Source organism: Macaca fascicularis, chromosome 3, assembly GCF_037993035.2.
Source record: "Macaca fascicularis isolate 582-1 chromosome 3, T2T-MFA8v1.1".
In the NCBI taxonomy this organism is placed as follows: domain Eukaryota; kingdom Metazoa; phylum Chordata; class Mammalia; order Primates; family Cercopithecidae; genus Macaca; species Macaca fascicularis.
In genome coordinates, this window is record NC_088377.1 from 156,867,477 (window position 1) to 156,892,487 (window position 25,011).

Below are 25,011 nucleotides of genomic sequence, written 5' to 3' on the forward strand. Positions count from 1 at the left end.
AGTAGCTCTGTAAGAAATCTGAGTGCAATTCTTGGACCCATATCTGCTTATTAGGGGCCCTAGAAATTTTCGATGTGATAATTCATAATAATTTTATCTACATGTTAGAGTTTTCTGACAGCAAATGATATAGCTTATATTATATTAAATGATATTGATCACTTTACCCAAACATAATACTCCAGTAAGAGTAGGATGTAGGATGTTAAAAAGTAAATTTGTATCATATTTACTTGTCATCACAAGGATTTGCTGGCAACTTGTTGGGATGAGAATCAAATGATAGAGCTGTGCTGCATCTTGGTAGATTATTTTAAAAATAGTATTATTATAAAATGCATAGAAATTTGGAAAAGGAGGATGCAGAAAAGCTACAAAATGAAGCAGAATATATTCTTCCCGGATGTTTAAATTAATTGTAGTTTCTGAATTATTTGGAGATATTTTTTGCTGTGTTTCTGCCTCTTTGCACTTATAAAGTCCTTGAAAGCTTTGCAGTCATTTGAATGGATTAGATAGATATGACTATTAAGATATGATAAACTCCAACAGTCACTTTTAACAAAATAAGCCTCCTTCAACTTTTCTTAGAAGCTGTAAGTCTCTCTTTCATTCAATGCAATTCAACTCATTTGAATATTTTATGACTTGCTTTCTGTATGTCAGCATAGTGTTAAACCATGAGGCTATATATAAACATACATACTAGCTTCTGCTTTCAAGAAGCTCACAGTCTGAAAGGGAAACAAACTTTCTAATAAATAATTATGATATGGTTTGAAAACTAGTAACATAATTGCAAATATAAGGTACAGAAATAGCACTGATATTGTATAGATAAATCTTATTAATCTATAAATTCTGTACATGAAGGGTGCAGGAACAATGCTATAGAAAAGTAATCATCTGATGTGGGTTTTGAAGACTACGTAAGAGTTTACCATATCACCACATAAGGTGAAGAGGGCATTTCAGACAGAGAGAGCAGCATCCACGAGGATGTAGGAGTATAGAATAGCATGCTCTATTTGGGGAACTGCAGATAATTTAGAATCTATGGAATAAAATTGCTAAGGGTAGAGAGAGTGAAGAAATGAGGTTAAGAATAAATACCAGAACCACGTCATGAAGAGTACCTTTTGTCAAGCTAAAGAGCTTACACCTTATCCTGTAATTCATAACCACTGAAAAACTGAAAGAGTGACATGTTTAAATTTGTGTTATTAAGAATTAAAGGCAAAAATAAAATGGAGAAGGAGAAAACTAGAAGCAAGGAAACCGGAGAGGAGAGAGTTGCAGGTCCAGGAAAGAAAGGGTAAAGGCCTGAAACAGTCCCCAGAGAATAGAGATTAGAAAGATTTCTAAGGAGAATGAAAATATACAATGTGACTACAAACTCGTGACACTGCCTTTCCTCTCTGCTGTATTTCTTCTATTTCTAATTTTTTCAAACTATAGATCTGACATTGATGGGACACAGTTGAAGTATATTGAGATCGGCACGGGATGACCAGATCTGCATCTTAGTAAAGTCAAAGGAGAGAATGTGGCAGGAAATGAAGAGATCTTGTTACTTGTCTCCTGGTACTTTCTCCTAGGTACCCTGCATTCTCACCCATATTGGCCTACTCTCTCATGGCTGTTCAGTTTGAACTACCTGTCTTCCTACTTTTGAAAGGCCTTCCCTTTCTTTACTGCTTGGCATTCTTCTTATCCTCAGAGCCTTGCTTCAAGCATCATCTTCTCTGTGAAGGCTTCCTTGAGGCCCCTGATATCTCTTCAGGCATAACTGGACCTCTGCTCCTTCTCCCAATTTTTAAATGCTCTTTACTGAGTGCATACCTCTTGGAGTGTATAAACATGAAGCATTGCAGTTGCCCCATATATGGCTTACAGATACATAGTAGATGAATAATTAAATTAATAGTAGCAGCATTGCAATTGCAGCATTGCAATCACCCCATGTATGGCTAATAGATACATAGTAGATGATTAATTGAATGATTTAAACAGAGTAGTCACAGATTTAGAGCCATAGATAAATGGATTATCATGTTCATTCTTCAGTATGGCCTTTTATTAGATCTTAGACTCCTACTTCTCTTCTTCAGCATCAACTCTATACTGTTTAACGATAGGTCTTGCAAAATTAGTCTCAAGAAATAGTTGAGTAACTTGGAAGTCACTTCAGGGAGAACCTGGATGGTTGGTTTGTCATGGTGACAAGGAAGGAAAAAGGTTGATAGAAGAAGTTGTTGTGAATGTCAAAGGAGGGAGGAGTAGGAGTCCACAGTGACTGAACAATTGTTTTCAAACCACTGTGGTGGCCAATGACAATGACAGTTCCTTTCTTTACTCCAGACACTAGAAGACCAGGAAAAAAATACTACCAATGAATACAAGTTGTAAAGATTATGAGGATTTCTGGGGGAAACCACGTTTCTGGTTATGGAGAAAGTGAAAACATAAACAAATTGATAATGTGAAAAGATTTTGAGCACGAAAGTATGGTTTACTGCAGACAAAGAAAATCTTATGAGTGAGGGTAAGAGACTGTAGTGAGAGAGAAGTTGAAAATGGACAAGAGTGGAAACATGTGCCGGGCAGTGGTGCCTCACACCAGCACTTTGGGAGGCTGATGTGGATCACCTGAGGTCAGAAGCCTGGCCAACATAATGAAGCCTCATCTCTACTAAAAATACAAAAACTAGCCCGGTGTGGTGATCCATGTCTGTAGTCCCAGCTACTAACATGCCTGAGGCAGGAGAATCGCCTGATTGCAGGAGGCAGAGGTTGCAGTGAGCTGAGATTGCACCACTGCACTCCAGCCTGGACAACAGAGTGAGGCTTTGTCTCAAAAGAAGAAAAAGAAGAAGAAGAGTGGAAACATGAAACTCTGTAGGTTATTTAAGGTGTGGCAAGTATATTTTTGGGATAGAGGAACATGGAGATTTGGAGGTAGTCCAATGGGTCTTGTATTTAATGGCAGAAATCAGAAATTCTATAATTGAAAGAATGTGTAGAATTAACCAACTCCCATGTTCAAATTGATACTAAGACTGCTAAAATTTACAGCACTGATAGATACTATACTTTGATTACAGAGCTAAGATGTTTCTGAAATGGGGGTTGGACAGGACAGGATGTGTGGAGAACAAAATGAAAGGAAATGGTTTAATTGAATCTTAAAAAAACTTTTCAATTTATATTAATTAACAGATAACTAAAGAACACTCACGTAGGATTTAGTTTACTAAAATTTACCTAGATTTTAACTAAAAACATACTGCAAATAGAAATACAATTTGATTTCCCCTCTGTAATTACTATACCTTATGTTTTTAGATCATAAAACATATCATCTGAATTTTGTACCAGAATTTTTTATCAATTGTGGGAAAATTGAAAACCATCTCATAGCAATTTCTCCTCCTACCAATGCCATCGATGGAGTGTTTCAGTGACTCATCATTTCACATTCTCATTTTTCATTTATGTTAAAAGAAAATTAATCTCATTTTCTAGAAGAGTCTTGGTTGCCAGAAATCATGAGCTAAACATGGAATTTATTTTCTACCATCAGGAAGAGAGTTTGCTGTTCCTGTTATTATCTGGACCTTGGATAACTGCTCTGTAACTTTGCTAGTGGCGGTGGAACTGCCCCTAGGGCTGCTGTAGGGTCAGCCCGCTGATGGCCTGTCTTTTTCTCCCAGGTGTTATTGATGAATAATAATCCTCAATTCAGTGTGATTAAGGAGCCAGAGCTGAGATTGCTGCATTTTCCCACTTCATTCCTGGAACCCCCATACACTGTGTTAGAAAAAAATCTCACAATGATCATTTTAAAAGGGGGGAAATCTTTTGAATACATTTTTCCTTTTTCCTTAACAATAGAATATAAATGTATTTTTAAAGATCATTTGGAAATGTAGGTTGCACAATGCAATATATTATTTTTCTATTCTTTCTTGGTCTAACTTTTTCCCATGTACACATTATTGTTATTGACAGCAGTTCTAAAGCCTTTAAAATAAAAAGAAATTAAACAATGAATCAATAAAGATTAGCTATTTTCTCCAGATTACTAGCTTATCATTCCCATAATTACAATAATGGTTGCTGATGGAAATTCTATTTATGTGAATCATTTTATTCTTGTTATTTACTATTATTAATGTTACCATTATTATCTTCTTACCCTTCAGTTCACAAGATATATCTTCTCAGTGAATTTTAATTCCAGTATCTTGCTATTATACTGTACATAATCCTATCAAAGACTGTCCTTCATGCAACATTTTCAGTGATATATTATCATAGAGACTGTTAATGAATGAGCTTCATATCTTACTAATACTGTTTTAGATACTATTTTTATTAATTTCCCAAGCTGTAATTCTTCATATGCTACCTGTGTCTGTCTTCTATTAAAGTTGTGTTTTCAATTTTTACATGGAGATTTCAAAGGAAAGCATTAACTTTGTGTCTTTAAAAATACATTTTACTTCACAGATTCTCAGTGATTACATTATCATAATGCCCATGCTTTGTTCTCTTATACTTGTAACAAGTTAATTTTCACAATTTTCCTTTACTTTGGATTCCAATTTTATGTTAACAATCAAAATTAAAACAGTAACACTATGATCTTTCCGACATGCAACCGGGATAAGAAATAACTTGAAAAACAAACCAATTGCACTTTGTCCTTTGACTAAGATCCAGACACTATAGTCAAATAAAGAAAATAATTATGTCGACTTTTGTACATACTATCTCTAAGCATTATTACTTGAAAGTAAATACAGTCATCATACAGAAGGTACTGTGCTCTTTGGAAATAATTTATTTCATTGAAATGCCTTATTTATTTTATTTTAAAGGGATTAAGAAAGTGAGCAACAAGAAAGCCATTTATTTATCTTTGTTATAGTCTTTCTTTCACTGCCATGTGATTCAGACTGCAAGTTGTTCCTACACAAAATAACTCTTGCTGAAATTTTTGTTATTTTTTCTCTTTCCCTCGCACTGGGAATTTTGTAGAATGGTATGGATTTCTTTTCATGTGTTCCTACAGGAAAGGTCAAACAGAGAGAATGTAGATTGAATAAGCTTAGACTGTAGCTACATTCCTTTGTAATTACATTAAAACATTCTGACAGTATAAAATGAGTGGCCAGTATTAAAATGTCCTTAAAACTATACTATGTACAGAACATGTAAATAAGCTTAGATCCCTTTGAAGGAAGATTAAATATACATGTGATATTCTGTAGCTTAGATTAATAGCTAGGGAGAAATGCATTATTATGATGATATAAACTTATAATGTATTTAGCATATAGCTGTAGCTTTCTTCATAAACAAAACACATCCCTGTTACTAGTTTGTATTGATATGCCTCATTAATCTTTTCAGTACATCTATTTGTTTTGCTATACATGTCCACATTTACACACACATGTAAAATGCACATATACTAAGCTAACTGGACTAGTAGCCATTAGGAAGAATAAGAGCTGATTGGAGAAAGACAAAAGAAAAAGAACAAAAGAAAGATAAAAGATAAAGAGAAGGCAGGAAGAAAGGAAGGAAGGAAGGAGGGAAGGAAAGAAGAAAGGAAGATTTTGTTAAATCTAAACACTGTAAAATCAATCCTGGTCTGCTTGTCTTCAAGTACTAGAAAAGTTGTAATTATAAAACTGTGCCCCTCGTATACACAACACCGTTAACACAATCTTTTGTCCAAGATGTTGGTGGTTTTGATATTGTGTCAGTGGAATTAGAAATATTTAACATCTCTACTTCTACAACTGTAGTGATGCTAAGAAAAAGATAGTTAACGTTTAGTAATGTATGTGATATTCCCGGTACTATTTTGATCATTTTGTAGGTATTATTATTTCATTTAATCTTCAAAACTACCTTACATGATAAGTACTTTTAAAACTTTACAAAAGGTCACACAGTTACTGTGTTTGAGAGTCTGATAGTGATAATTTGGCGCAAGAGTCAAACTGAGCCACAATAGTAAGCTGATCTCTTATATTATATCCTATAACCGGTTGAGGCAAATTCTGCCCAAAGCTCTGTTTTTTGATTGTTTGTTTGTTTTTGTTTTTAAATAAAGCTCCTCTATGTGTCAACAGAAAAAAAAAAAAAAAAAGCCAAAACATAAATCTCTAAGCTATGCGACACGTTTTTTGCAATCTGTAATTCAAGTTTTAGGGGTTTGAAGCTCCATTTGCCCTAATACAAATTCTCATCTTTACTGGAAAGTTGGTGATTTAAATGTGGTTGTTTTTCATAGCCTTTTTTGAAGGCTCATATAGACTTTTAAAACTTTTCTAAAGCATGAAAACAACTTTGCTAATATAAAGCTAAACAAGAACTTCTAGCAATATTAAATATAAGATTATTAAAACGTAAAGAACATAAATGTTTCATCCTTGGCAAATGATGTTTAGAAAATAGGTTGGCAGTATTTTTAACTAATTATAGTTATGTCATAAACAGGGTAGATTTATATTTTGCATTCATTACCAGTGATAATTTGTTATATAGTACAGTTTATTGGGATATCTCATATTTCTTAATTTTTTGAGGCGGAGTCCCACTCTGTCACCCAGGCTGGAGTGCAGTGATGCGATCTCGGCTCACTGCAACCCCTGCCTCCTGGATTCAAGCGATTCTCCTGCCTCAGCCTCCCAAGTAGCTGATTACAGCCGCCAACCACCATGCCCAGCTATTTTTTTTTTTTTGTATTTTTAGTAGATATGGGGTTTCACCATGTTGGCCAGGCTGGTCTCGAACTCCTGAACTCAGGTGATCCACCTGCCTCGGCCTTCCAAAGTGCTGGGGTTACAGGCGTGAGCCACCGTGCCCGGCCATGTTTTTTTGTTTTTGTTTGTTTGTTTGTTTGTTTTAATTTAAATAGCTTCTGGGGTAAAAGTAGTTTTTGATTACATGGATGAATTGTATAGTGGTGAAGTAGGAGATTTTAGTTCACTCCTCACCCAAGTAGTGTAGAGTGTATCCAACATGCACTTTTTTTTTTTTTTTTTTTTTAATTCGTCACTCCCTTCCACCCTTCCCCTTCTGGATCTCCAAATTCCATTACATCACTCTATATGCCTTTGTGAACCTGTATCTTGTATTTCAAGTGTCAAAGACAGTACCTGGAAATGGGTAGTCAATCTACAAATATTACTTATATAAACCAGTTAGAACTGTAATGGAAATGAGACGATGAATTAGATTTTTTAAAAAATTATTTTATTTTTAACACATATTGTCAACATTGATAAAAATGTCATCATTAACAGGAATTTATTTTTTTTAATTCAGGGAAACTTCCTCTGTATCAGAATCTTGGGATACATGGTACACTGAAATGGGAAATAGATGAGCTTTATAAACAACAGTATGATCAGGGTTTAGGAAAAACAAAGGCTACTGCAGTACCTACCTTGAGCTAGTAACCTCAGGATCCCTTATCAATTCAAGCAAGGATTTTAAGGAAAAGAAAAATGAAAAGCTCCTGAACCATGAGTGACTGCTTCATCAAGAGTTATCTAACAGGAGTGAGGACACTTGGTGAAGGGACACAGCCAGCCACAGCCATCACTGGGGAGAGAGTTGGGGGGAAGTATCCCAACCTCATTCTCCTTTTTCTCCAATCTCCTGTCCATGCTTTGCATTGGCTGAACAGAAGTAAAAGCTGGAGGATAAGAGAGCTTACTCAAACAGTACATACTCAGCATACTCTATAACCAGTAAGACAGAGTTAGACAGAAAGGTGGGAAGGAAGACCCAGGGAGGCAAACAACAGAACATGCAGAATCCAGATTTCATTTTCCACATTTCCTGTCCTTACTTTCTCATCCTTAGATTTGGAGTATTTTGCAATTATAAATAGTGCAATAGCAAAATGCACATTTCCTCTGCTTGGATTGTTACCTGAAATTAAATGTTGCTGGTGAGGCTAGTGAATGAGTGTAAGATAATCAATATGCTGGCTTTTACTCCACATCACTAAATCATTTTCTAAGAGTTTAACCAATATTTCCTGCCACCTATGATAAATAACCATGCCCATTTATTCTTTTTGTCAGTATTATTATTCACATTTTTTTATTTAATAAATAATCCATTTGCATGTTTGCTCTGTTCTTACAACCTCTGTGAATTTACAAACTCCTTGTCAATAACAGAGGAATGCCATAATACTCATCTTCAATAAATCCAGCAAATGCAAGAACTGAAAATAACCAAAGAAAATGGTGCCTAATTTTTTATGTAATTTAGCAACAAATGTTTTAATCTAGCAGTGGTAGTTATGTTAACCTCTTACATGGATTATCTCATTTATATTTATTGTTTTTGTTATTGAGAATTTTCTCTTCATGTTACTTGTCCATTTATAATTGAAAAACAGTTATTATCTTGCTAATTTGTATAATCTGCTTATATACAGGGATAATTATGGTTCGACTGTTTCATATTTACCAAAAATATGACTTAATGCATTTTTCTCAATTTATTAACTGACCATTTAAATTTAAATATAGGAAGAGGTGTCTCATATATATATGTATATATAATATATACATATTATTATATTATTATATTATATATATTATATACATATATATTATACATATATTTGCTTTTCAAAACATAGAATGTAAATTATTAGATACTATATTTGTTGAACTTCAAGAAAGTCAAATTTAATAGCCACATCCTCTAAAATGCTTCCTCTCTCCTTGATAGATGAATGTGTTCTAAACACCTTTAAACTCTTCCATCACTTTAATTTTATCTCTTCTATGGTCTTCATGTGTTTTATAGAATTTTAATTATTTTTCTTTGTATATAATTGATACTATGTACTTAATAAATTCCCAAAAGGCAGTGGAAATTTTTGTGTTTTTCTTTTCTCATTCTACGTAAAACAGCATTTAGAGGTAGGCATTAAATCACCTGCATTGTGGATAAATGTTTTTATTCAGAAAATTCTATAGATTCATGCTTTGACTTCTTAAATTAATATAAAGCACAACATATGTAATAAAACATCTCTCTACTCCTAAAGGTACACTTATTTACCTACTCCAAGTCTCAATTATTCATTTGGAAACACTAAAAATAGTTTATATGGGTGTTATATGATAGAAAGCTAATGCTAACAGAATAAATATAAGGTTTTTTGCAAAATATCTTGAATATTGAGTTGACAACAAATACAGTATCATTTAAAATTTTTTAAATGTTCCAATCATGATTACCTTGAAATAAAATAAAATAATAGCCACCAATTATTATGCACCCTCTGTGTGCCAGACCCAGAGCCAGGTGATCTAAAATATCTATTCATACCAATAAGAACCTGTTCAGACCTAAGCAGAATTCAGGGACAGGCAGTACAAAGAAGAGGGATTTTTCAAAGAATGAAGTCAGTATATTTAGGTAACAGGGAAGAGAGCAAGAGTAATAGCACAAAGTTCAGACAAGATGACTAACACTTTTTCAAAAAAAAAAATTGGGTTAATTCCAAAATAATTGTGGTTTTTGTCATTGAAAGTAAAGGCAAAAATTGCAATTACTTTTGCACCAAACTAATAGGTGTAAATTTCATGGGGGAAATATTATCAAATTAATGTTTCTCTAAATTTCACAATTTTTCTGCTTGAAGTAGAATTAAATAAATAAAATATAATTAAATATTAATCATAAACAGATGGAAAAATTATATTGTGAAATTACGATGCAGAAGGCAATAGAGCTATCAAAATGATTTTCTTCATTGTATATATTATATTATGTATCAGTTATATATAATAGAAATGTATATATGTGTGTGTGTGTATATATATATCTCTCTCTCTCAGAGAAATGCCATAATACTTGTCTTCAATAAACCCAGCAAATTCATGAACTGAAAATAACTAAAGAAAATAGTGCCTCATTTTTGATGTAGTTTAGCAATTGAAATGTATTGATCTAGCACAGGTAGTTATGTTAACCTCTTACATGAAATATATATATATATATATATATATATATATATATATATATATAAAATAATCTGTTATATCTTAAAATGACCTGATACATATATAAGTATAACAGATATTTCACATTAACATAAGCTAAATGATACAGAAAAAATCTCTTATTATAATAATACATTCAGAAAGCTGAACTGTTGACAATTTCCAGTATAAAATGCCTACCATAAATACATTTTTTTTTCACAGCTTACTCATGGCATTTAGAGTGCTGTTGTTAAGTTTTTCTAACTGGTTGTTTTGTTTAAGAAATCAGAAAGGCTGCTTTAGGCTAACTGGAGGTTATATGTTCACAATAAATCTAGACATGAAAATCAATAGAAACATTTAAACCTGTGATGTTGCAGAAGTGCCTCTCAAAAAAGATCAAATGCTAAGAACTGAATCTCATATCCACGATTGCACATTATCACCAGAAGTGAAGGCTTGTTGACACTATTCTGTTTCTATTTCAAGGCAGCTGCAATACAGTTTGGAAAACATGACACTATTTAAAGGATCTTCAGGCGTATTAGTGAGGTCTTATAGACTGTGTGAGAAGCATCAGTGCTCCAGGGACAGGCTTCCTTATTCACTGAGGACATCATCACCAGGGTTAGTCCTTGAACCCACTGCACATGCAGAGAGAACTAGAGGTAAAGAAGTTGTAGTGACAGAAAGATGCACTTTTCATGTTAGGAAGGAAGCAAGGCATTCAATCAGAAGGGATGGAGTAGGAATATACAGATGTGATCAATGAAAAAAAAAGGGAGAAATCCATGGATTTATTAGAGAGATGAATGTGTGTTTTGCAAAAACTGTTCTCCATCCTCTCAGTTGTCTCTTGTCCTGTGATAATATTCATGTCTTTGAAAGTTCTACACCCATCTGAATAGCCCTGTCTTTTTCTAGCAGATTCATATTGCTGTAATATTTCCATTTCCTTTCAGTGAGTTTTTCTTTCGCCTGTCCCCAATACATTTCATGTTTATTTTCAGTTTTCCCGGATCTTACAGAACACTCCAAATAGTAACAGCAGTCATATCAACTCTCTAGAGCTACGGAACTTTACCCCAAAGGAATCGGTCTTTGAGAAATCTGTGTCTATGGGAAATTGTGAGGTTATAAACTACATTTTACTCCTATAAGAAATAATAAGACTTCATGCTCTGTAAACTACAGTTATATACAAATGTGTATACATTCACATTCACACGTACATTTCAATAGAAAGCAATTCATCATGCTAGCCATTCTTAGTGAAAGGTGATTCTGGTAAGGATAGCAGGAAACAAAACTTAGTATTTAATGATGTACCGTTGGTGGGAGTGTAAATTAGTTCAAACACTGTGGAAGACAGTGTGGTGATTCCTCAAGGATCTAAAACCAGAAATACCATTTGACCCAGCTATCCCATTACTGGTTATATACCAAAGGATTATAAATCATTCTGCTATAAAGATACATGCACACGTATGTTTATTGTAGCACTATTAACAATAGCAAAGACTTGGAACCAACTCAAATGTCCATCAATGATATACTGGATAAAGAAAAGGTGGCACATATATAGCATAGAATACTATGCAGCCATAAAAAAGGATGAGTTCATGTCCTTTTCAGGAACATGGATAGAGCTGGAAACCATCATTCTCAGCAAAGTAACACAGGAACAGAAAACCGAGCACTGCATGTTCTCACTCATAAGTGGGAGTTGAACAATGAGAACACATGGACACAGGGAGGAGAACATCATACACTGGGGTCTGTCAGGGGGTGGGGGCAAAGGAAGGGATAGCATTAGGAGAAATACCTGAGATAGATGACGGGTTGATGGGTGCAGCAAACCACCACGACACATGTATACCTATGTAACAAACCTGCACGTTCTGCACATGTATCCCAGATCTTAAGTATAATAAAAATAAATAAATAAATATGTACCTAATGCGAGAGTTGTGAGGGGTTTTCATGTTTGTAAAATGCAAAAATTTAAGATAATGTAAAAATTATGAAATAATACAAAGAAAGTCAGAAATAATACTATAAAGAAAAAATTCAATATTTTCAAAGGATGACATTTTATACCCTATAGATCATTTCTTTCTCTTAAGAAGATTTAGCATTCTTAGTTATATTTTTCAGAAGATAAACATGAATTTCAGATATATTGGTAAGCTGCTATTCTTTGTACTATGTTACATAGTCCATCAAAATAATAATCAGTTATAGCCAATAAATTAAAATACTAGTCTTGGATTACAGTGTTTTTCTTAACAAATTTTATCAGATTCAGGAGGAGTTTTAAAAGTTGTTATATCATTGGAATGACATTGAAGATTTTACATTATGATAAGCAAGCAGACCATTCAAAAATATGTAACTTAAAGATTTCTTTATGTATTAAAGTTGAAATTTGTACAAATACTGGTACAAAAGCTTGAAAATATTTTATAGATTCACAAAGTAACTAATGATTTGTTTTTGTAAAAAATGGAGGAAGCACTTGCCAGAGCAATCAGGCAAAGGAAAGAAATAAAAAGTATCCAAATAGGAAATTAAGAAGCCAAACTATCTCTCTTTGCTGGTGATATGATTCTATACCTTGAAAGCACTAAAGACTCCACTGAAAGGCTACTAGAACTGATAAATGATTTTAGTAAGATTTCAGAGTACAAAATCCGTGTACAGAAATCAGTAGCATTTTTATACACCAGTAATGACTAGGCTGATAGACGAATCAAGAACACAGTCCCATTTACAACAGCCACAAAGAAAATAAAGCACATAGGAATATAATTAACCAAGGAGTTGAAAGATATCTACAAGGAGCACTACAAAACACTGCTGAAAGAAATCAGAGATGGCACAACTAAATGGCAAATCATTCCATACTCATGGACTGGAAAAATCAATATCATTAACATGGCCATACTACCCAAAGCAATTTGCAGATTCAACACTATTCATATCAAATTACCAAAATAATTCTTGAAATGATTAGGAAAAACTGTTCTAAAATCCATATGGAACCAAAAACCATAAAAGAGACTGAATACCCAAGGCAATCCTAAGCAAAAAGAACAAAGCCAGAGGCATCACATTACCTGACTTCAAACTATGCTATAAGGCTACAGTAACCAAAATATCATGGTACTAGTACAAACACAGACACACAGACCTATGGAACAGAATGGAGAGCTCAGAAATAAAGCTCCACAGGTGCGGTCATCTGATCTTCAGCAAAATCAACAAAAATAAGCAATGAGGAAAGGACTCCCTATTCAATAAATGGTGCTGGATTAACTGGCTACCCATATACATAAGAATAAAACTGAACTCCTACCTTTCATCATATACAAAAGTTAGCTAAAGATGGATTAAAGATTTATAAAACCTCAAGTTATAAGAATCTAGAAGATAACCTGGGGAATACCTTTCTTGATATCAGCCTTGGCAAGTAAATTTTGGCTAAGTCCACAAGAGTAATTTCAACAAAAACAAAAATTGGCAAGTGGGACCCAATTAAACTAAGGAGCTTCTGCACAGCAAAAGAAACTATCAATAAACTGACAACCTAGAGAATGTGAGAAAATATCCCCAAACTAGGTACCTGACAAAGGCCTAATATGCCTAGAATCTATAAGAAACTTAAAAAAATCAACAAGCAAAAAACAAATAACCCTATTAAAAAATGGACCAAGGACATGAACAGACAGTTCTCAAAAGAGGACATACAGGTGACCAACAAATATTTAAAAATGCTTATCATCACTAATCATCAGAGAAATGTGAATATAAAGCAAAATAAAACACCATCTCACACCAGTCAGAATAGCTGTTATTAAAAAGTCAAAAACACAACAGATGCTGGCAAGGCTGTGGAGAAATGGGAATGCTTATACACTATTGGTGAGAATGTAAATTAGTTCATCCACTGTGGAAAGCAGTTTGGAGTTTTCTCAAAGAACTTAAAACAGAGCTACCAAACAAATTTACAAGAAAAAACCAACCCCATCAAGAAGTGGACAAAGGATATGAAAAGATACTTCTCAAAAGAAGACATTTATGCAGTCAACAGACACAGGGAAAAAATGCTCATCATCACTGGCCATCAGAATGGCCAAATCAAAACCACAATGAGATACCATCTCACACGAGTTAGAATGGCAATCATTAAAAAGTCAGGGAACAACAGGTGCTGGAGAGGATGTGGAGAAATAGGAACACTTTTACACTGTTGGTGGGACTGTAAACTAGTTCAACCATTGTGGAAGACAGTGTGGTGATTCCTTAAGGGTCTAGAACTAGAAATACCATTTGACTCAGCCATCCCATTACTGGGTATATACCCAAAGGATTATAAATCATGCTGCTATAAAGTCACATGCACACGTATGTTTATTCTGGCACTATTCACAATAGCAAAGTCTTGGAACCAACCCAAATGTCCATCAATGATATACTGGAATAAGAAAATGTGGCACATATACACCATGGAATACTATACAGCCATAAAAAAGGATGAGTTCATGTCCTTTGTAGGGACATGGATGAAGCTGGAAACCATCATTCTCAGCAAACTATCATAAGGACAAAAAAACCAAACACCGCATGTTCTCACTCACAGGTGGGAATTGAATAATGAGAACACTTGGACACAGGAAAGGGAACATCACACACCAGGGCCTGTCATAGGGTGGGGGTAGTGGGGAGGGATAGCATTAGGAGATATACCTAATGTAAATGAGAAGTTAATGGGTGCAGCACACCAACATGGCACATATATACATATGTAACATGTTGTGCACCTGTACCCTAGAACTTAAAGTAAAATTTAAAAAAAATAAAAAACAGAGCTACCATTTGAACTAGCAATCCTATTACTATGTATATAACCAAAGGAAAATAGATCATTATATCAAAAAGACACATGTTCATAGGCATCACTATTCACAATAGCAAAGACATAGACACAGCCTATATGCCCATCAATGGTGGACTGGATAAAGATAATGTGGTACACATATATCATGTAATACTATGAATCCGTAAAAAGAATGAAATCATATCCTTCACAGCAACATGGTTGGAACTGGAGGCCATTAAGGCCATAACCATAACTGAATTAACAAAATAACAAAATCAAATACCATATGCTCACACTTATAAGTGGGAGTTAAACACTGAGCACACATGGACGGAGATATGCCAACAATAGACACTGGGGATTACTAGAAGGGGACAGGGAGGGGATGCTGGGATGAAAAAATTACCTATTGGTTACTTTACTCACTAGCTGGGTACAATATACCCATGTAACAAAACTATGCATATACCCCTTGTATCTAAAATAAGTGTTGAAATTGTTTTAAAAAACATGGATTCCTAAGTATAAGGTTAAAGTCAGCCATTCATATTACTTACAACATTATTTTGCATGTCTTAGAGAAAACTTAGAGGGAAACACAACCAAGAATTTATAAAATTGTGTGAAGGCAAACCTTCTATACAGTTGAACAATCTGAAGTGTTTTCATTACTTTGAAGTGATGACAACAACAAAAATATTTCGCACTGACCATTTCATTGGCTAAAATCATCAATAAAAAAAATCACAGGAAATTTATTTTTGAAAATTGACACAATTTTAAAAAATAAAATAAAATTTGCTTTACCAAATTTATTGGGTTGGTGCAAAAGTAACTGCAAAAACCGCAAACACTTTTGCAACAACCTAAAATGAAAATACTTTCTATTTGTATGTGTTATGATTTTCTTTTCCAACAAGATAGGAGAAAGTAAAGAACGTAAGTTCAATAACATGAAAAGAGATTCTATAACTACTTGCTGAATTGAATTTAATTGAGGATTATTTTTTCCCTTGTGGACAAATCCTTGTATTTTTCTTCAGAACAGAGTTTTAAGTTAAATGACTTGGGGTGGGAGCAGGACAGATAAAATTAAATAGTTATATTTTAGTATTATAATTATTATTTAAGTAACTTTTAATTTTTTTTACCAATGTTTAAGAGATTCAGAATATGACTGCCACCTGTCACTGGATAATTATTTGAAGACAAACAATTTCACATAGTAAAATATCATGATTCTGATTGGTTCTGATTTTTGCAATAAGAATATTAAATTGTTTTCTCATCCTACCTAATTAGTATTTTGCCATTCACTACCATAGTATTGAAAGGCATATTCTTATAAATCTGTTGGTTACACATAAAGCAAAAGTTCTCATCTAAGTGGTAGTTATCCTAAGTAATTAGAATATCCATCTTCTTTCTATTTTGGACAAGAAAACAGCTAAGTCTTCAAGACAGAAAGCTAACTCAGCCGTTTCTTCACTGGCCCAAGTTTAATACAGTGTGAAAATGGCATTTTATATTATGGCTGAACTCCTGCTTTTTCACTGATGACTTCATGATTCTTTTTCAAAATTTTAAAGCTAAAATAATTTTTTAAAATCATAGATTTTGACGGGGCCAAAGTGTAACATTCTGAAGCTGGAGAAGCTCAAGGAATCTCATGGTTAAATTTTAGTTCTGCAAGTGTATAAAGATAGAAGCTAGGTGGAGTAAATACTGGCATGCTCCTCCTCTAAATTCAAGACCCATACTTTTTCCACAATGCCATATAACCCACTTAACTAACAGGAAGTACGGACGAGGATGCAAAAGATATTAAAAGACTGAAAGCAGGATTTAAGGGAAACTAGTCTGGGTGCCCAACTGGTCATTAAAATTCAAAGTTGGGTAAATTTTGCATGATTTAGGATCCTGGCAAAAAAAAAAAAAGAAAAAAATATTATGTTATCACAATTTCATCTCCCATTTTGCTTTTTGTTTCATTGTTAAATAAATATAAAATAAATAAACACATGTAAAAATCAATAAACATTGGCCATTTGAAAAAACTTGAAAACATGACATTTTCAAGGATGAATTCATAGAAATTGGAAATTAATGGTGAGCTGTTCACTTATTCATCCCTAAGGGTGACTCTTTTCAGTTTGACTGAGGAAAAGAGGTTCAGGTTTCTTTTATATAATATAAATAACATTGGAGTAAGATTGCACTTGTCATAGATGAAAATACCATATTTATGTCTTCTTATAATCCATTCATTGCTTTATGGACCCAAAGTCCTCCAGGGAGTGTCACAAATCCACATAATGTTCCTGAGTGTTACGTTTTGCATTTGGATCTATGATTTAGCTGACAGATTTGAATAAACACTTGGAGTCAGGGAACTCTGATAACTGCACATGTGTGGAGCCCAAAGAGTGCAAATTCCTCTAAGGTCATGTTGGCTTTTCCCTAAAATCTTCTATGAGTTCTTTTTTGCCGATGTTAAAATTGTCTTTTATCGATAAAAAGACATCTATTTTAAAAATTTATATTGTGTTGAATTTTGTTCTTTTTTTAATCAAGTTTTACTAAATTCATTAAAATGAAAATATTATAACTTTCATAAAGAAACAAAACCATTGAATGCTACAATTTTGAGACATACTCTTTAACAACAATGAAAATAAAATTCCATTATTTGTCCCTTTGCTTTGGAGAGCAACTTTAGGCATTATCCCATGCATGACACTGTCTCAAATGTCAGCTTTAGACATTTAAAAATATTGGAATATTTCATTGGACAATTATAGAAAAAAATGATGAAGACATCTTTGCATATATATTTCTGTTTAATATTTAATTATTTTTTTAACAATCTCTGCCCCATCAAAAACAAACTCTCCTATGACCCACAAATTATTTAAATAACTTGTTTCTTTCTGCACCTCCCTTCACTTTTTGGGCTCCACTGAACTCTGATCTTTCTTTAAGGCCATTCCCTCTCTTGTACTGCATCTCAAAATGTTGACTACTTCTTGGCTCCTATCCAACATGTTACAAAGATAGGATACTGTTGACATTCGTCCACCATTTTAAAATCTTTCTTTTGAAGTAAATGAAATATAACCAGCTCGCCTTTCTATACTTTTTTAAACCACTATATTCTACTAACTTCCTGGTCACTTCTTCACCTCTATCAGGTATTTTGAAACCTGTCTTACTATTTACCAGCTGTAAGTATCCATCCTATTATCCATGTAGAAAATGTTGCTAATATTTCAAAGGCCCCACCAGTCATATGAGCTGGAGTGAGATTTAGGTTCAGAAGGGAGTCACATGAGGATGGACAAGCACTCAAAGTCCACCTTGCAGCAAGAATGGCGCCAGAACTATTTGGCTTTACCAGCCAGTGGTGGTTGTGCATCAGTCATAAGCAGCAAGACTCAGGCAGTAGTTGAGTTTGTAGCAAAGTCAAATATTTGGCTCCTTTAAGACAAGCTGTAGAATCTACTGCTCAGTGACATTTATGATGAAAAGTTTTCAAAGCATGCTCCTTCAAAGCATGCTCCTGGAAGCTAGGTCTTGAACTTTGTTCTGGAATCTTGTTCTTTTCCCAAGAAAGCTGTGAACTGCTGATATCTACTTACTAAGCCTCTTCTCTGGTGAAACAGCCAGAATCTGCTTCCTTTGCTTGAAATGAAGAAGTTTGAGTAAAATCAAGTCAGCCTCGTTCCAAAACTTTCTTTAGCAATTCTCTGTGGCCTAGGAGCAGAAAAAGAGAAAGCAGTTGATTAAGGTGATTTACATAAATTCAATATGTTAATGACTCATTCTTATCTAGTTAGTAAAGCAATGCTAAATAAATCCACCTGACAAAATATCCTAGCAACAATTTTATATATTTTTAAATAATAAAATAACCTTACAGTAAATGTAGTTTAGGAGAAAAATATGCTCACCTTTAAGCTAATCACCATAACATGGTATTCCACTGGTTTCTGTCTTTCATTTGATCTTTAACCTTATACATTATATTTTATATTATAATGGTCATAGAATATAATATTTTATTTTCTGCCTGTGCACCATGCAGGGTACAGGAGAAAATAAATGGCACACTCAAATTAGATAATTTAAGAACAGTTTAATAAAGGGACAATTTATAAAGATGTGGGCTAGATATAAGGAAACCAAAGGTATAGGGATCCTTGTACAGGATCCCAGGGATCCCAGGGCTGGTAACAGGGTGCCGCTCTCAACTCAAGGATGAAGAGGCCAGGGATGAGAATGTTTACTCAATCCAGATACGAAGAGTGTCCTCTGTAGAGGTCTGGGTGACAGAAATCATCACTTTGGACTGAGGAGCCCATACAGCTTTCAGTGATCATGCAACGAGGCACTTGGAAGAATAAATACCAATGCCCTACTCTCCTTCTTTCTGATATCCTGCCAGTGCTTCTCATTGCCATGAGAAAAATAACCTGCTGATAAAGGTCCAAGCAGGTCAGCCTCCAGTGACATGGAGCAGGGTGGATCTGGAAGGCAAAAGGAATATATGTATCCAGCAACACCTATTTGTATAATATTTTATTACGATGGCATGTCATTGTGAAACTAGTTACCCTTCCATTGTAAAACTTTTTAATTTTTCCTCTTAAAAAGAAATGAGCAACATTTTTATGAATATCTTGTTATACAATACTGTTTTTACCTGAATAATTCATAAGAAATGACACTCAAAATTATATGATTGTTTCTCAGGAAAAGGATAGTTTCATGTGAGAAATACCTATTGTTTTAATTTGGGAAAACTGGCTAGCCATATGCAGAAAATTGAAACTGGGCCCCTTCCTTACACCTTATACAAAAATTAACTCAAGATGAATTAAAGACTTAAATGTAAGACCTAAAACCTTAGAAACCCTAGAAGAAAACCTAGGCAATGCCATTCAGGACAAACACCAAAAACAATAGCAACAAAAGCCAAAATTGACAAATGGGATCTAATTAAACTAAAGAGCTTCTGCACAGCAAAAGATACTATTATCAGAGTGAACAGGCAACCTACAAAATGGGAGAAAATTTTTACAATCTACTCATCTGACAAAGGGCTAATATCCAGAATCTACAAAGAACTTAAACAAATTTACAAGAATCAAACAACCCCATCAAAAAGTGGGTGAAGGATATGAATAGACACTTCTCAAAAGAAGACATTTATGTGGCCAACAAACATATGAAAAAAAGCTTATCATCATTAGAGAAATGCAAATCAAAACCACAATGAGATACCATCTCATGCCAGTTAGAATAGTGATCATTAAAAAGTCAGGAAACAACAGATGCTAGAGATGTGGAGAAACAATTTGTGTTTCTATATCATTTTTAGAGTATTTGAACTGTAATTCATTAAAAATTATGTTAAATTTGTATACAGTAAAATGTTTTCGGAGTTCTTAGAATATATTTGTCATATAGGAATCACACATAAATCAAGAGAGTTTAAAGAAAAGATATTTGTTTTAGGAGATAAAGAAACTCAGGCTCAGTAAGGTTCATGGTTTGCCCTCAAGCCATGTGGCCAGAAGTTACTAATGCTTAGGCTACATGCTAAGCTACTGCAAGAGAACTTTACTTAAAACAAAGCTCCACTTGTTCAAAATCTACTTGACTTCATCCTCTATACAGCAGAAAGGTGGAGTAACTTCCATTTAACAGCTGTGACCAGATGTTGCATATATCACATTTGCTTATCTACTCATCATGTTCTGTTGGCCAGATTTTAGTCACAGGCTTTCACCTACATTCAAGGATGACTGGGAAATGTAGTTTCTACCTGATCACTCATGTTCTACCAGTAAAGATTCTATTAAGGAGGAGAGTAGAATGGATATTGAAGACAATTAGCAGGCAATTCTAGGGTGCCTCCCTCTGACCATCCACATATCAATATATACCTGTATTGTACACATACAACATTCTCATTCCTTCCCAATGGAAAAGCATCTAGAGTTAAAACCAACAAAAAGTCTGTGTATCATGGTGAAACATGGTACTCCCCAGTGCAGGAAGTGACTACCTATTGTTCTGTGACTTTTAAACTAAAAGGCACATGCCCTCCACATGCTCAATCTACATATAATGGTGCAGTAGGAATAATATAACTAAAAATTCTAAAGAGGGAAGAAGGTAAAACACACATGTCATTAAATCCTGATGATTGTAAATTCTGAAGACATCATGCTGTGAAAGTTCTTTTGTTAGCCCAGCTGTTTGCTCTGGGTTTTGGAAATGATTCCTTTGTCCAACATTCTCTGTAATTCTGTCTTTATCCTCTTGTAAAATTTACTCTGTCGCCACAAATGAAAATGGAGTTGAAGAACACGTCCTAGCATTCTTATACTGCTTGCATAGACTTTGGGAAACAAAGATTAATTTAGAGGTTCTGTACCACAGGCTTTTGCTGGCCAGACTATGGGGAGCAAGGTTTCCTTTTCACCACTTTGCTTCCTGTCAGCTCCATGCAAAGAAACCAAAGCAAAAGAATCTTCTCTGGTTATAGATTTTATAACTTCAAACTTTCATTTATATACTAGTTCCTAGGCTCAGAATATTCCCCACCCATCTCAATTTAATGGCAGCTCCCTTGAGACCATCTGTAACATTAGCCGAATGAGAGGACAATATTAAACTGACCTCAAATGCTGGGTTGTTCCAATTTTTTGCTGAAGGAAATTTAATATGGCAATCTCTAGAAAGGCTCTCAGCCACCATGCTCTCTTCTGCTGTTTGGGCTTCAGATATATTTGGAATTTGGCTTTTTTAACTTTTTAAGGTTTCAAATTTCTGAACTCACAGGTTTTATATATATATATATAGTCTGTGAGTATACATTACATATATATATATGTAACGTAAGAGGTTTGCTTTGGTAACAATTTTCACATTGATTTGTTGTGTAAGAGATATTAAATTTCTTTTGTTAGGCTAATTTGACACTTCCACTTCCCCTTTTCTCTAGCAATGTATTCTTTGACAAGCAAATTACCCACAAAGCTGGCCAGCTAGAAGAGGAAGCAAAAATGAAACTTTCAACTAGTCTCCTCTCTCAAACCAAAATGGCCTATTTCTAATTCAGATAAAACCGTGACTTTGAAAGACCATTGCTGCAGGCTTCTTATTGACCCCTGACTCTGATTTTATGATTAAAACAAACAAATTTTATGATTAAAACAAAAACAAAAGCAAAAAACAGAAAAATAAAAAATCCCTGCAAGAAAATATCGTCTCTTCATATAACAAGATCAGTGCCTGTTGTGATTAATGGGACAGAGAGTGCTCCATTAGAAAGGATTTCTTCCCTTCCATCTCTGCTTCAGTCTGGCTATTGATTGACTAAGTCTCTTTCCTAGTAACTTACTAAAAAGAGAAAGAATCTGCTAAAAATACACAGACGTTTGAACTTTTTTTTTTCTAACCACGTACCCTAGAGCTTCAATTCTAATAAAGATGTGTTCTACCTCTAAAATTATCATAGTTAACTGTTTTATTAGATTTTGCCCCAATATAACAAGAACCACCAGCTTTTTAGCCTGCAATATAGATAGGTCCCTTGCCTCCCACCACCTGAAGGCAAAGCCAGTAACACATTTTGGAGTTTATTATGGCATTACTCCACTTTTAGATGCCAATTTTCAAATTAGGATATGAGCTACTTGTAAAAAAGATACAGCAAAATACCCAATTTCAATAGAAGGACTTTTTTTTTTTTTTTCTCGTTTTGCTGTTCAGAGGAACTTGATCCAGGGCAGATAGGTTGACCATGCCATTCTCAGTGAAAGATTCTGATACACGGATTCAAGTGAGCTGTTCCACTTAGATCTATTTTTTTTTTTCCACAGTAGCAGAAAACAGTACAAAACAAAACAAAAAACAAGGGACATGGAAAGTAAGTACTTTCCTATGGAAAGATGTGACTTCAATTGCAAAGTTCACTTCAGCTTACGTTATTTTGGCAAGAAGTTAGTCACATTGCCACACTTAACTACAAAAGAGAAAGAGAAATGTAGTTTGGCCAGGCAGCCTCCAGGTAGGAGGTTTTAGCATTGAGGAAGAAGGAAATGGCTACTGGAGGAAAATCAGAAGGTGCTGTATTCCTCTCCACTGTTCTTTTCACTAAATTGACCTTGAGAAATAGCCTGGCTTTTTGGAAATATAAATGATGAGAGAATCGAGTGCCAAGGTTGAATTTAAAAAAGTAGTTTCTGGGGGGTAGGGTGTGAGAAGATATTTATTTCCAAATTTTCCCTCAGGTCAAAACAGCTGAGAACCAAGATACTGAATTATAGATCTGGAAGAAATTTTCAGACTTCATCTTGCCTTTAGATCACATCTGAAACACCCTGGGAAAAATGTTAGCCCAATTTAGCCTTCTTAGATCTCTGAAGGACATCTCTAGCTTCTTTTTGCAATATTTTCTGCTATTTAATTTTAGAGAAGGGCCGTAAGATCCCATTCACCACTTCTACTGTATATGTCTCTACAGTATAGGGTAGTGGTGATAAAAATGTAAACGTGCAGTCTTCTGCTTGGGCTCAAATTCAAGGAATTCCAGCTCTGTCGTTTACTAACATGATAACCCTAGAGAAATACTTAATCTTTTCAAATTTCCACTTCTTAATTTATCAAATGGGGCTCATATTTGAACTCACTTGTGGGGGTGTTAAGAGGGTTAAAGAGTTGAAAAATGTGTAAAGCATTTGGAGCAGTGGCTGGTATTTTATCAATTCTCAATAAGTAACAACTATTATTATCTCCTTGTATCTTTCTCGGGTCAGGAGATGCTCCCAAAATAAATAATACTGAAACCTTTTTAAAAAACAGATAAATTGTTTAATTATGACTGAAATGGATCAGAGAACAAAAACCTACATTATTTTGTATTATTAAAAAGTACATTATAATAATATAAATTAATAGCATACGTATGACAAAGTGGTACATTACTTAAGAATGAAAGCCCAACAAATCTTTTCAAGTACCACCTTAATGGAAGATTTTGCATTAGACATAAAACTATACTAATTAAAAAATAACTGTCTTCTGTTTGTTAAAGCACTTTAACAGTCTCTAAAATTACATCTCAGCTCCAACTTTTGGTGTTCTTGTTCTTGCAAACTGTTACAAAATGAAAGTAATAGAACGAAATGTTCTTTTTATTCTGATTATAAAGATAACATATACCCATGCAGAAAAATCAAGAAATAGAGAAAAACATAAGAAAGAAAATAAAAGTTATCTGAAATTCTACCATTATCAAATGACATCTAGTTAACATTTGAGGATTATTTTTCTAGGTAATTCTGGAATTTAAAAGAAAATAAGTCCTTTCTGGTAATGACAAGCAATCCTTTCTACAATAACAATTTTTAAATCTGGACAAAATTATTAAAAATAATTATTGGAAGGTATTGGAAATTACCAAAGTCAAGTAAAAATCTAAGAATAATTTTCTCTTAAAGATGACTGTTGTATTGGATACGTACTGTGAATTTGAGATTTTTATTTTTTTTTTGGATGCTTCACAAACTATCCCACCTGCTCAAACGAGGTGGTGGAGAACTGCAGTCTTAGCAGCTGAAGGTGGCAGATGATAGAGAATAAGGCAACAGATTAGCTGGATATTTCAGAGGAATATCTTGTAAGCAAAATAGCCACAAAAGAGCTGTAATTTAAAAATCTAAATATAAAGTCTGCTTAAAATTTCAGTTGTCTCTAAACTACACACGAGTTTGGGAGAACACAGAAAGTCTGTTAAAAAGCAGGTGGAAACTAAAAGATCTACCTTTGAAAGGAAAACTAACTGCTGGTGTGACTTGAGAGTATGCTCATCTTTAACTGAGTGCATTTTCCAACCCATTTACAACTCTAAGGGCAAAAAGCAAATGCCTTACTGACTTGAGGTGTCAAAGGATAAAACTCAGGGCTAGAAACGACAGTGGGAAATTTACACTTAGTATATGGCCCAGCAAATCACCCAAAAGGCATGGGAACTTATGCATCTGCAAAGACTTGTAAATAAATTTTCACTGGAACATA